Here is a 17,396-nt window from a genome sequence, read left to right as displayed (position 1 = left end):
ATTTTCTATTAGTCAGGTTTTACCATATTGTCCCAACATAACTTAAGTGAAGTCTTTAAAATATCTGGAAGTGCATGAATATTTGTGGAACTGAAACCACCCCAATGCCATTTAACAACAAAAACATATTAGAAATTTCCAAAAAAGCATTGCACATACAGAATGTCTCTTATCTATGTATTTAACAAAGGAATATCTTCTTACAATAATTTTCTCAGGATTTCTATAGAACAGATTTTCTGGGATTCCCCACAATCAACAGAGTAAATCTCGATTTTTTTAGTATTATATTCAAGTTTTTCCACAACATACTCAGTGAATAATTCTTTGCCTGTGTTTTTTTCTTAAGCAAGTTTGTTCTACTCAGTTTGTATATCTTCTGTTCCATGCCTTCATTCTATTTTTTTTTAATGTGAAATTTCCTCCAATTCAGTTCAAAGTTTCATTTCTCTTGAAAAATCCAACTCTTTTATCAACCCCAATACCTCTTTTTTAACTGATATGTATTGATATTTCCCTGCCCTTGATATAATTTAAGTATTATAGCCAGAAGTAACTTTTGCATAGTGTTTCCATAGAGAAGGAAAATCATTCTATTTGAATGGACATTTGCTTTTATCTATACGCTATTTTATTTCATCTTTTCCACAGTGTAATGAAGAAATATTAATAAACTCATGTTATGATTTTTAAAAAACTGGGAAATATAGAACTTTAGCCATGTGTAAAAGTTTTCTCAGCTATTACCTTAGGAAACTGAGTTCTAATCCCACATATAACTATCTCCGAAATGTCTTTCTCTTGCTTACACTGTATTCCATATCACTTTGTTTTTATTACTTTTATAGTACGTTATGCACTCCGCCATGTCTCATAGTGAGTTTTAGTTAGAAATTATTCCTGTTAGAATGCAAGCTTTATGATGACAGACACTATGTTTTGTTAGATGTGTAGCTGTTAAAATAACTTTTGGGCCTTGCTGAATACATGGTAAATTGAATTTGATTAATTGTTATATTAGCTGCCTATTGAATTGTTTCATATGTATATGTATATATGCATATATATTTCTCTCTCTCTCTTTTTTTTTCTTCTGTGGAATGCTTCATATTTGTCTTCATTCCAGTTCAAGTGTCCTGTTATAAGACTATATTGTGTCACTTGTAATATACAAGCATCCTCCTTAGTGCTCGTGCTGTGCTTCCCAAAGACTCTCATTGTGACTTGGATCTTCCAGGATAGGTGTTAAGATCATATGACCTAGACAAGTACTTAAAAAAGTGAAAGAATTTCTGGGTCTGTACTGAAGTGGGTAGAGTCAGAGGTTAATAAAGGTCAGCATTAACATAGGGGCAGATTTTTTAAATAGTTAATTGAGGACATTTTTATATGTCCGTTGCTTCAGGAGCAGAAGTTAAATACTATCAAAAAGGTGTTGAGCATTACAAAAGACTCAAGAGGACTTTTCTGCTGTAGGCTCAGGCCATGACCTTGAGCAGTTGTGCATGCATTACAGATTGTTCTCCAAGTTATCATTTTGAGAATAATATTTGCTTTAAAATGCATATTTTAATGTAATTACATTCTGTGACTAATGTTGGCTACTTGATAGTCACCGGAAATAGGAATGCTCCATTTTTATCTTAAGAAACTGGGACTTATCCAAGGTTGGAGTTGGGATTTAGGTCTTATTTCAAAATGGACTAGATGGTAGCTGAAGAATTTATAGACTCTCTGGACAAGCACTGTCCCTTATCTGGTCCCATAAACATTAAGGGTGTTCCAGAAATGAATTGAATTGTTGATTGATGTGATTGATCCTATCCATCTACTAGGGAAAATAGAGATAGATGGTTGAGAGTCCCCATCTTGTTTCCAGAGGCAAATGGAACCCAGATGTTCTCAATGCATTCAACTCTCAGAGGTCACACTAACTGAGCAGTATTCCAGTGCTGACCACAACATGATCAAACTTCTGTCTGGTTTTTATCTTTAGATTGTATCAAAGATCCAGAGAAATAAATACAGATTACTGTCTCTTCTTAGTACTTTTGATTTCTTCCAGGGTTTTGCAATAGAAGGGTGCTTCATTCTGCAGGTCAGCTTTTGCCATCTGAAATCAAGGCTGTTCTGGGACAATTATCATTCTCTCTTTCAAGCTTTACCTTATGTAAATAAACAGGTTTTTACTCTTAGTACCTCAATGTAGATTTAATACTGGGCTATGATATTGCTTTTCCTAAGATTTAACTATACTCACTGGATTGCTTTAAGCAGTGTTTTATAATTCCAATTCCAAATTATAAAAGTTTTTTTTTTTTTTTTAATCACTTCCATCTAAGGTAATCCTCTTGTATAACTATCACAATCTGCAGGGACGCATTTCTAAATTCTCAAGTAACAAAGATTAACCATTTCTGTTATTAAGTAGAACAATTTATTCTTCACAATCTCAAATGTTCCCATTTCTGTATTAGTTAGTCATTTACCCTTGTTTATTCAAAAGCCTCATTGCTGTCTTTTATTCCTAAAGAAACTTATTGTAAGATTCTTCCTCAACCAGGATCAGACATTTGTTCAAGTGCAAAAAAAATTTTATTGAGAGGCAGTACTAGGAATTCAGGGGTTAAAAGAACCAGACACAGCCTTTGCCCTCATGGAACTTAGTGGGAGAAATGGATATGAATCAAATGACAGTAGTATGTACAACTACAACTAGCATTTAGAAAATGAAAAAAAAGGGACAAAATGCTACAAGATTATAACAGGGCCCAGGAAAGACTTGATGAGAAAGCTATAGGATAATAAGAAACATGACTCACATAGAACAAAATGGCAGAGTTAAGTTGAAATGAAAAGTTAAAAGCTTTTATTGAGATTCAATTGCAAATTGTGAATCACAAAGTCTGGAGGACTGTGAAATGAACTAAGTGATCCAAGGAGACAGTTGCGAGTTTACATAAGAGACTAGTAGGAAATTGGTAAAAGGTCTGTGATTGGTTGACATTTAGGTTGTTATTGTTGTTGTTAATTGTAGTTGAATTGGTTCTGACTCATAGCAATCCTACATAGTTTTTCCGAGGAGGGTTGGTGGGTCTGAAATGCCAACCTTGTGGTTAGTTCAGTGTATCCTATAGCTCCACACCAGGACTGTGGCTCCATATGATAAGCACTAGACTGTGGACCCACCAGCTGCTCTGCAGAAGAAAGATGAGACTTTCTGTTCCTGTGAAGATTTAAAGCTTCAGAAACCCTATGAGTCAGAACCAACTCTGAGTTTGCACCAACTCAGTGGCACTTAACAATAACAACAACAGTTACCCTTGACCTTGCAGTTAGCAGTCTAATGGCTGTCCTACAGCACTACCCCGGGACCCTGTGGATTTCTGGCAGTCCATGGTACTTTTCAATATTCTTCACCAAAACCAAAGTTCAAATGCATCAGGCCATATCTAGTCTTCTTTGTCTTTTGTTGACCTTTTGCTTGCAATTGAATGTAAGGCAATTGGAAATATCAAGACTTCGGTCAGTGGCAAGTTAGTCTTCAAAGGTACAGCTTTGCTTCTTAACACTTTGTTGTTGTTGTTAAATGCCGTTGAGTTGGTTCCGACCCATAGTGACCCTGTATAGGGTTTCCGAAGAGCAGCTGGTGAGCTCAAACCACCGGCCTTGCAGTTCAAATGGCTTTGCAGTTTGCACATTAAACCACAGTGCCGTTTTGCTGAAAGTAATAGATCATTTGATTTATTTTATTTTCTTTTTTTGCTGCTTCCATACGCATTGTGTATCCAAGTAAAATGAAATCTTTGACAATTTCAGTCTTTTCATTTATCACAGTGATGTATACTGGTTTAATTGTAAGGATTTTTGTTTTCTTTATGTTGAGGTGTAATCTTACAAAAGGTTTAGTTTTTTATATTCCTCAGTAAGTACTTAAAGTCCTTTTTGATATTAGTAAGGTTGTGTCATCTGTAGATCTGAGTTCTTTATATATCCTTGCTTCTCAGATTATTTGCTTTGCATACAGACTAAATAAATGTAGTGAAAGGATTCAGCCTTGATACACAACTTTCTTGATTTAAAATCACTCAGTGTCCCCTTGTTCTTTTCTAAGGATTGCTTCTTGGTCTATGTGGAGGTTCATCATGAGTACAATTAAGTGTTCTGGAATTCTCAATGTTATCCATAGTCTGTTGTAATCCACATAACAAAATACCTTCGCATAGTCAATAAAACACAAGTAAATATCTTTCTGGTCCTCTCTGCTTTCAGTCAAATTCCTTTTGCTGTCAGCAAGGATTTCTTTCCTTCCACGTCCTCTCCTGAATCCATCTTGGATTTCTGGCTGCTCCTTTCAATATACTGCTATAACAGTTTTAAATTATCTTCAGCAAAATTCTACTTGCATGTGATGTTAATGATATTGTTTAGAGTTTGTTCTAACAGCCACATTGTTCTTTTCTTTCTTTTTAATGAACTTCTGCTTTCTTCTTGTATGATGTCCTTGATGTTAGTTATCTCACAACTCCTCTGGTCTTCAGTCATTAGTGTTTAGTGTGTCAAATCAATTGTGATGGTATCTAAATTCAGGTAGCATATACTCAAGGTCATACATTGAGTTTCATAAATTGTTTTGATTTTCTTCAACTTCAGCTTGAACTTGCATATCAGCAGTTTATGGTCTGTTTCACAGTTGTTCTCTGACCTTGTTCTACAGATGATATTAAATTCCTTCATTGCCTCTTTCCACAGAAGTACTCAATTTGATTCCTGTGCATTCCATCTGGTGAGGGCCACAGATATAGTCATTATCTATGCTGTTGAAAAAGATATTTCCCCTGAATACATTCGGTTTTGCAAGATTGTATCATGCAATTTCTGATACAATTTCTATCACCCAAGACCATAGTTTCCGTTTTCTGAGTTTTCTTCTCTGTTTCCAATGTTCACATTCTAGTTACAGCAATTATTAATGCATCTTGATCAATTTCATACAGAAGAAGTAGGTGAAATCATCAGTTTATTAATCTATGGGCTGGTACTGTAAGATAAACACTAGACTGTTAACCACTAGGTCAGAAACCATGGATAGGGGTGCTCTGCTTCAAAACCAACTTGACAGCACTTAACAAAAAGAGCACCAACAACATGGCATTAGAGATTGACACATAAGTTTGAGTAGTAGTCATATTAACTGGCCATCCTTGTAGACATATGGATAGTATCATTGATAGCATGCTTCTGGACAGATTTTGTAATGTTATTTGGACAATGAATGAGACTTGTTCATTGTCAATTTGTCATTCTCAGTATACTAGACTGTATGATTGTTTGGGGAGTTTGGTGTGGTGCTGAAGGATAAGCACTGGACTTCTAACTACAAGTTTGACAGCTAAAACCACCAGCAGCTCCTCAGAAACCTTACATACTGTCAAGTGACTTGACAGCACTTCAAAGCAACAATATGACTATTTGATTCAAAATGGCCAAAAATCAGTTCACTGATTCCTAGGATATCAATTTTCAAGAGTTCTATTTAATTTTTGATGATTTAAGATTTTCCATGAGTCCTATTTTGTATGTTCCTCCTTTGGATAATTAATTGATGTTTACACCTATTTGTTTCTCATTTTAAGTTCTGCCAAACTGAGTTTAACTTAGTTTCTGCTATTCAGCTGTTGAGTAGGTGTTGTACATTTCATTGTGTTTCCCAAAATTATGTGTTATAAATCCTAAACCATACTTGTGAATGCAGACCCATTTGTAGAATAGTTCTTTCTTTGTTATGTTAATAGGTGTACCTTAAACCAATTACCTCAGAGACATTAAAAGAACAGATTACATAGAGAGAAAAAAGCTCAAATGGAGGGGAGAATACAATACACAGTCCGGAGTCCTGGTGTGGCACTGCAGGATAATGTACTGAACTTCAAGGTCGGTTTAAATAGCAAAGCTGGTAGTTTGAACTCACCAGCTGCTCCACAGGCACCCTATACAGGATTGCTATGAGTTGGAACTAACTCGATGGCAATTAACAATAACAACAATGTTATACACAGATGAAGATCCCAAGGAACTAAGTAACAGTAGCTGGAAAGAGACAGGGACCTTCCACCAAGGTCAGTTGAGAAAGAAAGCCTTCTCCTACATTGTTTGCACTGAATTTACCCATCTAGCCTCCTAAACTGTGAGAAAATATGTTTGTTTGTTAATGTCACCCATTTGTGATATTTCTGTTATAGCAGCACTGAGACACTGAGATAGTAGAGAATGGTTCTGATGAATTACCCAAAAGGGTTTAATGGTTCCTCTTGGGAGTGATGTATATCATTTCTGCATATTTCTTAATAATAATGACTCAGCAACATGCGACCAGCATACTCAGCAAAGGAGGAACCTGGGCAAAGTGGTCTTTCTGTGTGTCCAGGAGAAAAAGGTAACAGGGTATGATGACCACAAAGCATTAGTTCTGCCTCAGAAATTCAGCCTAATTAACAAAAACATGTTTGTTTGTTCTTTTGATTGATTTTTCTTAAAGCATGCAATCTTGTTCTAGAATTTAGTCAGCCCTATGAGATGTACCCAGCATGTTCCATTGTTTCAACAAAATAGAAAATTTGTGTATCTCACTACTCAACACAATGATCTACATTTTCAAATAACGTCTCTCCTTCAATGGACTCAAGTTCCTTAGAGATAGACAGAAAGGAATGCATTTACATTGTAGGACTTAATTTAGTTGAGGGTCTGAATGTTGTCCTGATGGGGTCTTGGGATACATCTTCCTTGCAGCATCAGATGAATTCCATTGCAGCTTTGCTCTTTTTTATGCCAATGGTACATTCTTTCTGCCTACCATCAAAGCTCCCAAAATTGTGTAAATCTAACTATTACAGACAGCCTGTCTCTTTCTATACTGACAACAACTTAAGTCAAAAGCTCAGTGGTTAAGAACAACACTGGACATTTTGCAATTATGCAGACATGAATGCATCGGGTCGTATTCCTTGCTCAAGTTCTTACCTAGATGTATCCACAACAGAAGCAACACAGTACCTTATATATTTTCTAAACGAAATCATACTTTTTTCTTCATCCTTGGATCTTTTTCCTATTATTGTTAACAAATATAGATGTTGTTGTTAGGTCCCATTGAGTCAATACCAACTCATAGTAACTCTATCACAGCAGAATGAAACACAGTTAGGTCTCGTGCCAACCTCACAATATTTGCTACAGTTGAGCCTATTCCTGATGCCATTGTGCCATTCCTTCTTGTTGGGGTGTTCCTCTTTTTCTCCAACCCTACACTTGACCAAACATGATCTCCTTCTCAAGTAACTGGTTCCTCCTGATAACATGTCCGAAGCATGAGAGACAGAGTCTAGCCAGCCTGGCTTCCAAGGAATATTCTGGCTGTACTTCTCCTTTTTTCGCCTTTTTTTTCTTTTCTATAATGAACCGAGTGATAGTTTATGTGGGGGAACATCAGCTTTACACAATAATTTCATTGCAATGATTACAGTCTCATCTGTGCATCATCATTCAACAGTATTTGCTTCCATTCCCTCTGTTTGTTTTTTTTGGGGGGGTTGGGTGGGGTGATGTACACAAAAACTCTCAGAAATATATAATAAGTTAAACAACCAAAGAACACATTCTGCAACTCTGCCTCCTGGCCACATATTAAACTCCCTCTTGAAAACTTGCAAGCCTATTACTTCATGCCTTTATCGGCACTTCATTTTAGGTAGCCAATGTCTAAGTTCTGACTGCACTTCTTCCAACATAAATAGTTTGGTCTTTTGGCAGTCCATGGTACTTTCAATATTCTCCTCCAACACCATAACTCAAAGGCATCAATTCTTCTACAGTCTTCCTTATTCACTGTCCAACTTTCACATGCATATGAGATTATTGAAAATACCATGGCTTGGGTCAGGCACATCTTAGTCCTTAAACTGACATTTTTGCTCTTCAACACTTTAAAGAGGTCTTGTGCAAGATATTTGCCTAATGCAATACATTGTTTGCTTTCTTGACTGGTGTTTTCATGAGTGTTGGTGGTTAATTTGAGCAAAATAAAGTGTTTGACAACTTCAATCTTTTCTCCATTTATATGGATGTTGTTTATTGGTCCAGTGGTGAGGATTTTTGTTTTCGTTACATTGATGTGCAACCCATATATAAAGTTATAGTCTTTGATTCTTATCAGCATTTTAAGTACTCTTCACTTTCAACTAGCAAGGTTGTATGAGTTTTCCTCCAAATCTAGATAGTTGGCTGCATTATCATGTAACAACCAGATAGGGAAGTAATGCTGTTCTGTTGACTTGGAATCCCCTCTTTCTCCTGAGTTATTTTCATTTAGATTTTATTTCTTACTTTGATTAATGTAGCCACACGGAGCCCTGGTGATTCAATAGTTAAGCACTAGGCTGCTGAGTGAATGTTGGTGGTTTAAACCTACCAGTTGCTCCACAAGAGAAAGGCCTAATGATCTGTTTTTTTAAAGACTGCAGTTTAGAAAACTTGAAGCACAGATCTACGTTTCCTATAGGGTTGCTATGAGTTGGAATTGACCCAAGGACAATAACAACAATAACTTGACACATCTGTTTGAAAAAAAAGTTAGGAAATTATTGTTTCCAGATTTCAAAAATATTTTGGAAAATAAGGGTTTATTTTTTTATGCGAAGTTTTCATGATTAGTTTCAGCTATGTTTCTACAGAAGAGCAAGTTTCGGATTTTTATCAGCAAGTTAAAATCTATATTATGGTGTTGAAACCCTCATTGACAAATGCCTTACTATTGACCTTTTACATAGGCTTGAAAAGCTATCATGAAGATCTATTGATTTATCTGGTGAAGGAATACAGGTAGTTTTCTCTAGATTATGTTTCTTCACACAAGATCTTGTCAAAATATAGCTGAATTGTTTTGAAAGATACATTCTTGTTGGTGTCCTCTATGGGCTTGAATTCAAAATGATCCTTTGCACAACAGAATTAAACACTGCCCAGTTCTTCGCCATCTTCACAATTGTTATTATGTTTGAGCCCATTGCTGCAGTTACTGTCAATTCATCTTCTTCGGGGTCTTCCTCTTTTCTGCTGACCCTCTACTTTTCCAAGCATGATGTCCGTCTCTAGGGACTTGTATCATATGTTCAAAGTACAAGAGGCCAAGTCTTGTCGTTCTCACTTCTATGGGTCATTGTGGCTCTACTTCTTCCAAGACATAGTATTTGTTGGTTCTGGCAGTCTATGGTACTTTCAATACTCTTTGTCAACACCATAATTCGAAAGCATCAATTATTTTCAGGTCTTCCTTATTCATTATCCAGCTTTCATATGCATATGATATGATCAAAAATACCATGGCTTGGGTCATTTCTCAAAGTGACATCTTTGCTTTTTAATACTTTAAAAAGGTCTTTTGCAGCAGATTTGTCCAATAAAATATGTCATTTGATTTTTTGACTGCTGCTTCCATGAGCACTGATTGTGGATCCAAATAAAATGAAATCCTTGACAACTTCAATCATTACTCCGTTTATCATGACCTTGTCTATGGTCCAGTTGTGAGGATTTTTTTTTTTTTTTTTTCTTCTTTACATTGAGTTGTACTCCATACTGAAGACCATAGTCTTTGATCTTCATCAGTAAGTGCTTCAAGTCCTCTTCACTTCCAGTAAGCACGATTAAGTGATCTGCATAACACAGGTTGTTAACCTTCCAATCTTGATGCTTCAATCATCTTCTTATACTCCAGTTTTTAAGATTATTTGCTCAGTTTGAATAAGTTTGGAAAACGATATAAACCTGGTTTGCAAATATTCAGTATCCCCTTATTCTTTTCTGCCTCTTGGTCTATGTAGTGGTCCCTCATGAGCACAATTAATGTTCTGGAATTCCCATTCTTCCCAACATTATCCATATTCTGTTGTTATCCATACTGTCAAATACCTTTACTTAGGCAATAGCATACAAGAAAACATCTTTCTGGTATTCTCTGCTGTCAGCCAAGATCCATCTGACATACGCAATGATACTCCTCATTCTATAGCCTCTTCTGAATCCCACTTGAATTCCTGACAGCTCTTTTCAAATTTCTTGGAAGAGGTTGGTGTGTGCTTCCAATGTTGCATCAGTTTGTGGAAAACGCTATCAATTCCTTGCTTTTTGCTAATCCCTTCAATGCAGTATGGACTTTTCCCTTCAATATCATTGCTTATCAGTCATATGCTACAGTGCAATGATTGAATGCAGACCACTTTTTTCTTTTTTTTAAGTTTTTATTGCAAACTGAGTGATACTTTACATGGGGGACTATAGGCTTTATACCATCATTTCATTGCAATGATTACAATCTCACTGTATCATCATTCAACAGTATTTGCTTCTATTCCCTCTGTTGTTTTTGTTTGTTTGTTTGTTTGTTTGTTTTTGAGGGGGGTGTAACAAGAATCGGGCTGCGAACCTTAAGGTCGGCAGTGTGAAGACTCCATCCTTCTCAGTTGGTATTTTGAGCTACTACATCCATAAGTATAGGTCAAGTTCATCAAATTGTAGCAGTTTACACTCATTTCCTTTACCAAAAATTGTTTTTGTATCTTCCTCTTGTCAAGTCTAACACTTCTTTTCAATAGGAATTCTGTGTATTCCTTCCATCTTTTTTTTTTTTTTCCTGATGCAAAATATTTATTCCACGCTAGTTATTTTATGCAGTTTTCCCCCTCATAACAGACTTGTGATAGCCACATCTTTTAAATCTGTAAATAATGTTATCAAAACAATCTTAATCTTTGAAATCTCACAAAAATTTATATTTTAAAATCCACCCTGAATATCAAGGCTGCAAGAATAATACAACATTTCCTATATCCAAATATTTTACAGTTGTATCTCCCTCCCAACCCCCTGCAAATAAAAAAGAGAAGAAAACCACGTTTGCTTGGTTAAGGGCTGAAGTTACCCAAGCAGCCAAAAATAAAATAAACTATCCAAATTATTAGCATTAATGTAATACAGTTATAACTTCAGGAAGCACTTTGCCATTGACAATGATTGCTTGCATACAGGGGTGAGTGCCCCAGGGGCTGGTAGTAGACACTATTGCTGCAGACTCGTGTCTTCTCCTCTCTGCACTGCCGGCTTCCACCGGTGCATCGCCCCATATATACTGTGTGTGATTTATATATATATTTTAAAATCTTTCCCACCACACAAACTTCTCTTTTATTATGCAAAAAGCAGGGAAGAACAACAATAAAAGCTAAACAAGCCAATCACTCTCTCTTTGAGATATGATTATTTCCCTTGGGCATGAAGTATTCAACAATAACGTAAGGAAAGGAAAAGAAGGGTTTCTTCTGTATATTCCCTAACACACAGGCAGAGTTTACTGGGTGAGCATTTATATGCCTACTTCCAGGCATCGTCATATGATGTTTCAGTGCTACTGGTTTCTGTATCTGAGTCCTCAAACTCTGCTTTACCAATGCTTCTCCAAGGAAAGAGGAGGCTGGAACTGTGGTTCTGTAAGAAGCCATTCTTTCCAAAGCCATTTCTTCTTAGCTGCTCTGTCTTCATGTGAAACTCTTTGAGCTCATCTGTGAGGGGAAGGCAGTTCTCATCATTTTCAGGATATTCCTGCCATCCCATTGTTTTTAATAACCTGTGCTCAGCTTCCAGGGAATGTGAGAGGACCTCTCTTTATTCTGCTGTGGGATGAGTAAGGCCCTTCGGATGACAGCTTTCTTCTCCATTTTAATTTGGTTCAGGTATGCTTTGTTCTCCATATCCTCCATTTTGTCAGCCTCTGTTCTCTGAGAAGTCTCCATTCTGGTCATCCTTCAGAGTCTTCAGGAACTCACTCTGTCCATTAGAAGTTTGGCAGGTCAGCTTGGTCAGACGAGAGGAACTGATCTCATTTGGAGGGGTAGTGCTAGAGGGGCTCTCTTTTGGAGAGTTCAGAACTCTGCCACCAACCAGTACCAATGATTTGTTAACAGAAATTGGACTGGTAAAAGCAGATTCCCGACTAGTGGAATGGAATCCTAAGTTGTGTTCCATTCTGTTAGTTTTCCATGCACTGGGTGTGGAAGGTGGTGGTGCAGGCTTAGGAACAAGGTTCTTATAGACACTCCGAATTATGGTTGATGATTTGTTCCCATTTGTATGAAGAGATCCTGGTGACGTGAATGCATCACAGAAGGCAACAACAGGATCCTCTTTGGAAGCTTTTTTGATGACCAGCATCTTGGAGAGTTGCTTGGTACTTGGTGGGTTTTCCCACACTCCAGAAGGGGTCCCAATAGGTCTGTATGGCTGATTGTGTTTGTTAGCTTCTGGATTCAAAGAAGGAAAGTCTTCTTCTTCAAACTAGAACTTTTTGGCTTTGTCTTCTTTCTTTTCTTCCCTAATTTCTGTAGGTGCTTTTTCTTGAAAGGCAGAGTCTTTCCAGGACTGGAAGCTGCCATTCCAGTGGCAATGGTTCCCTGTGCCACCCCTGCTATGCTGGCTCATGCCATCATGACCCCGGGAAGAGCCATGCCAATCAGATAGGTTCCCAGTGATTCCAGAGTATGCTCCTCCCTTAGAAACACCAGAGTCCACAGAATCATGGTGGGACAAGGAGGGCTGATGCCAAGGAGGGAATCTCCAGTAGTTCCAAGGGGTCCATTGTTAAAAGAGCCATCGGAGGAATTATGTCGACGATGGCTCACTCCAAATTTGCCTTCCCCTCGGGATAGGTGCTCTCCCTGTTTTTGACTTAGCTGATTGTGGTGTTGAGAAATTTAGCCACGCAGAAACAAAGTCATGCTGCGCCATTTTGGTCCAGTGTCTCTTTTTAGCAAGGTGAGGCATCCAACTTCATGACCAGGATCCCAGAGTGTAACCTCTATGGTCCTGTTTCCTGAGCTCCTTGAGTCTGCCAGCTAGATCTCTCATGAGGTTATCTTGGAAAAAGTGTCTTAAGTAGCTTGGCCAGTGGCAGGTTTTGTGATAAAGCATACAGAATCCAGGATCTGTGTGGATCACTTTCTCAGTTCCCTCAATTGTTCATCTCAAACTATCAAGTTTCTGACACTTTCCCAAAAGTGGGGAGAGGAAAGGAAAGGGGAACATTTAAAAAAGGTGAAAGGGGAAAGCGTTATGTCTATGTTCACCTCATTCAACTTCCTTGAGTGACGGCTGCTTAAATAGATAATATATGGCCATTTGCACAGTGAGTGCAAACGGTGTTTATAACAAGCTAGAAAGGCTGGTTGGCTCATGGGACAAGTGATGTCATCAGGTGATAGGCCCAAAATATCATTTTAAAGTGATATAAAAGATCTTCTAAGCAATCAACTCCAGTGGCAAAATATCCACATATCAAATCTCTTAAAATACAGATCTCATTGTTACTCACACAATTGTTAAAAACAGTGTGTAGGTCGGTATCTATATTTGCCTTATTCTTAAAAATCTAGATATTAGAAATCTTTTTTTTTTTAATCAGACAGCAACTTGATACACTTTTCTTTCCACAGAATAGCAGTTTTCAAGGTAAATTTCTTGGTATAAAGCTTCCAACTGTATCTTCTATTTCTTTGGTCTTCACTATTTATAAATTTAGAGCAAAATTAAAACTAGCTGAAAGACAGGGGCTAAGGAATAGAAAGTATACAGTTCCAAAGCAAGGATTTCTTTTCAGTTTTCTGTCCTTTTTCTGAAGACTCAATTGGGCTTCTGAAAGGTGATATGAAGAATCTTCTATAGCTTCAGTAGAGAAATCACTTGGTATATATTATGAATTTTTACACTACTCAATTATTTAAAATGTCACAGGAATCATCACACTGGTAGGGGTGGGGCTTCAGCTACGGCCAAAACTCAGCATCCAAGGGCACTTCCCCAGTTTTCTAATCTGGCAAAGGTGGTTAACCCACAACCATAGCAAAGCTCTTCCCAAAATGGCTGCCCGGCCCACACTGCCCAAGAGGGGCAACCTTCCATCTTCTTTTAATGCTTTCTGCATTGCTCAGTATTTTGTCACCAGAATCCTTCAATACTATAATTTAAGGCTTGAATTTTTTCTTCAATTCATTCAGCTTGAGAAAAGCTAAGTGTGTTTCTCTTTTGGTTTTCAAACTTTAGGTCTTTGGATATTTCATTATGATACTTTATTTTGTCTTTTCGAGCTGCCTTTTGAAATTTCCAGTTCAGCTCTTTTACTTTCTCATTTCTTTCATGTGTTTTATCTACTTTATGTCCAAGAGGAATCCTCAGAGTTTCTTTTGAAATCCACATTGATCTTATCTTTTTTTTTTAATGTTTTATTATGAATTATGTTATAGTTTACATGAGAGAACATTAGCTTTACATTCATCCTATCATATATCGTTTCATTACCATGATTACAATCCCCTCCATGCATCATTAAACAACCAAAGGGTATACCCCGCAAGCCTGCCCCTCAGTAGTCAGCACACAGCCCCTCTCCCTCTCTGCATCTAGAGTCCACAGCCATTCCATCTTGCCATGTAATCGTCCCTGCCTCCGTCTCTGGCATCACTGTTTCTCTGGGTAGGGTCCCGCACTCCATGCTTCTCCCTTAATGGTCCCAGGGACCTGCACTCCTGGACTACAAAGTCAACCACTCCTCTCCTTTTGCTAAAAAACATCTACCTTTACATTTCCAACCCTCCCAGTCAGTCCTGATAACAGTTATTCACTATTGTACTGCAATTGTCCTATTCCCATCTTTTTTTCCTCAGCCTCACCCAGCCAGATTGGATACTACTCAATGGAGAGTCTGCCTTCCTACGAGCATTCTGGATCTAAGCTCCCTCTTGAAAGCTTGTAATCCAGTCACTTCTTGCCTTTGTAGCCCCGTCTCCCCCCATTTTGGGTCGCCAATGTCCAAGTTGCCCATCCCTGTCTACCCTATATATCAGTGGGGTGGGAATGATCCTCATTGAAAAGATTTATTCCCTCTTTTGAGCTACTGCATCCATATGTGTAGGTCAAGTTCATCAAATTGTATCAGATTAGTCTTTTTTTCCTCTTTTTTCTTCTAGTTGAGTTCTGATCATCCAGTCACTGAAGCTAGGTCAAGTGGGTATTATCTGCAAGTGTCAGTGTTCTTGTGCATATGCCTTCTCTTCTTATCAACTGGATGCTTTACTCTCCACTCTAATCCTCTGTGGCTATGTTACTTCCTCTTTGCCAATTTAGATAACTTCAATTTCCCTGACTTGCCATATAACTTTTGCTAAGATTTCCAGCACAATATTGAATAGGAATGGTAACAAATGATATTCTTGTCTGGTTCCTCTTCGCAGAGGGAAGCCTTTTAGTTTCACTCTATTGAGAGTAATGTAGGCTGTTGGTTTTGTATATATGCTTTTAATTATGTTGAGGAATTTCCCTCCAATTCCTACTTTGTTGAGTGTTTTTTCAGGAATGGATGTTGGATTTTGTTTTTTGAATGCGTTTTCTGAATCAATTGATATGATCATGTGGTTCTTTGCTTTTTTCTTATTTATATAGTGGACTACCGTGATAATTTTTTTAATGTTGAACCAGCCTCGCATTTCTGATATGAATCTCACTTGGTCATGATGTATTATTTTTTGTTGTGCTGGTGGATTCTGTTGGCTAGGATTGTGTTGAAGTTTTTTGTGTGTCTATCTATGTTTATGAGGGATATTTGTCTATAATTTTTTTTTTTTTTTTTCTTAGTGACGTCCTTCCCTTGTTTTGTTATGAGGGTTATGCTTGCTTCATAAAATGTATTAGGAAGTTTTCCATCCTCCTCTATATTCTGGAATAATTTGAGTAGAACTGGTGACAGTTCTTCACTGAATGTTTGGTAGAATTCACCTGTGAAGCCATCTGGGCCTGGATTTCTTTTGGTTGGGAGTCTTTTGATGACCTGATCAATTTCTTCTTTTGTTATGGGTCTGTTCAGGTTTTCTACTTCACTCTGTGTAAGTTTAGGTAGGTCGTATTTATCTAAAACTGTATCCATCTCTTCTAAATTTTCAAAGTTGTTGGATTACAACTCTTCATAGTATTCTGTTATTATCCTTTTGATTTCCTTTGGTTCCATTGTGACATTGCCAGTGTAGTTTCTATTGCATGTTGTTTGTGTCTTCTCCTTCTTTTCTTGTGGTAGGTTTGCCAATGGTCTGTCAATTTTGTTAATCCTTTCAAAGAAACAGCTTCTTGTCCTGTTAATTCTTTCTGTAGTTTTTCTGTTTTCTGTCTCACTTATTTCTGCTCTAATCTTTATTATTTCTTTTCTTCTATTGGTGGCTGTAGGTTCCTTCTGTTGGTCTGTTTCAAGTTGTTGTAGATGCTGTGTTAATGTGTTAATTTTGGTTCTTTCTTCTTTTTGGATGTGTGCATTTATTGCAATGAATTGTCCTCTCAGCACCACTTTTGCTGTGTCCCAAAGATTTTGGTATGTTGTGTTTTCTAGGAATTTTGTGAATTCTCATTTTATTTCTTCTACTACCCAGTCGCTTTTCACCAGGGTGTTATTCAGTTTCCATGTATTTGAGTTTATTTCCTTGGCTTTCCTATTGTTGCTTTCTAATTTGATAACATTGTGGTCTGAGAAGATGCTCTGTAGTATTTTGATATTTGTAAATTTATGGACATTTGTTTTGTGGTCTATTTTGAAGAATGTTCTATGTGCACCGGTAAAGAATGTGTATTGTGCTATTATTGGGTTGAATGCTCTGTACACATCTATGAAGTCCAGTTGGCTGATTGTGTTGTTTAGTTCCTCTGTGTCTTTGTCGAGTTTCTTTCTGGTTGTTCTATCCATTTTTGAAATCAGTATACTTAAATTGCCCACTACTATTGTAAATTCATCTATATCTTTCTTCACATCTATTAGAGTTTGCTTTATATATTTTGGAGCTCTTTCAATGGGAGCATAGATATTTATTATGGTCATATCATCTTGTTCAATAGTCCTTTTAATCATGAGATATTTTCCATATTTATATATTATGCTGAGTTTTGCCTTAAAGTTTATTTTATCTGAGATTAGTACTATCACTCCTGTTCATTTTTTATTGCAATCAGCTTGGTACAGTTTTTCCCCATCTTTTGACTTTTAATCTGTTTTTGTGTCTGTGTGTCAGATGTGTGTATTGAAGGATCTTGTTTTCTTATCCATTCTGCCACTCTCTGTCTCTTAAGTGGTGCATTTAGTCCATTTACATTCAGTGTAATTATCAATAGGTATGGATTAATTGTTGCCATTATGTTTGTCTTTTTGTGGTGCTGCTGCTTTGTGTGTGTGTGTGTGTCTTCCTGTGCTGAGTTCATGCTTTTTGTGTCCTTTCTTGTGAGTTTCCTCATAGTTTTAATGTTTCCATGTTCTTCTT

General features: G+C 37.2%; 1 protein-coding gene and 1 pseudogene across 1 annotated transcript in view; one reads left to right on the top strand and one right to left on the bottom strand.

Moving 5' to 3' along the window:
• The window catches only part of GPC5 (glypican 5), a 1,926,732-nt gene that overhangs the window by 650,022 nt on the left and 1,259,314 nt on the right, over positions 1-17,396 (top strand). The gene's annotated exons all lie outside the window — the stretch shown is intronic.
• LOC102826282 lies at positions 11,428-12,837 on the bottom strand (annotated as a pseudogene).

The sequence above is a fragment of the Chrysochloris asiatica genome, unplaced genomic scaffold, assembly GCF_000296735.1.
Source record: "Chrysochloris asiatica unplaced genomic scaffold, ChrAsi1.0 scaffold00005, whole genome shotgun sequence".
Classification (NCBI taxonomy): domain Eukaryota; kingdom Metazoa; phylum Chordata; class Mammalia; order Afrosoricida; family Chrysochloridae; genus Chrysochloris; species Chrysochloris asiatica.
This window is presented reverse-complemented; position numbering and strand designations above follow the sequence as displayed.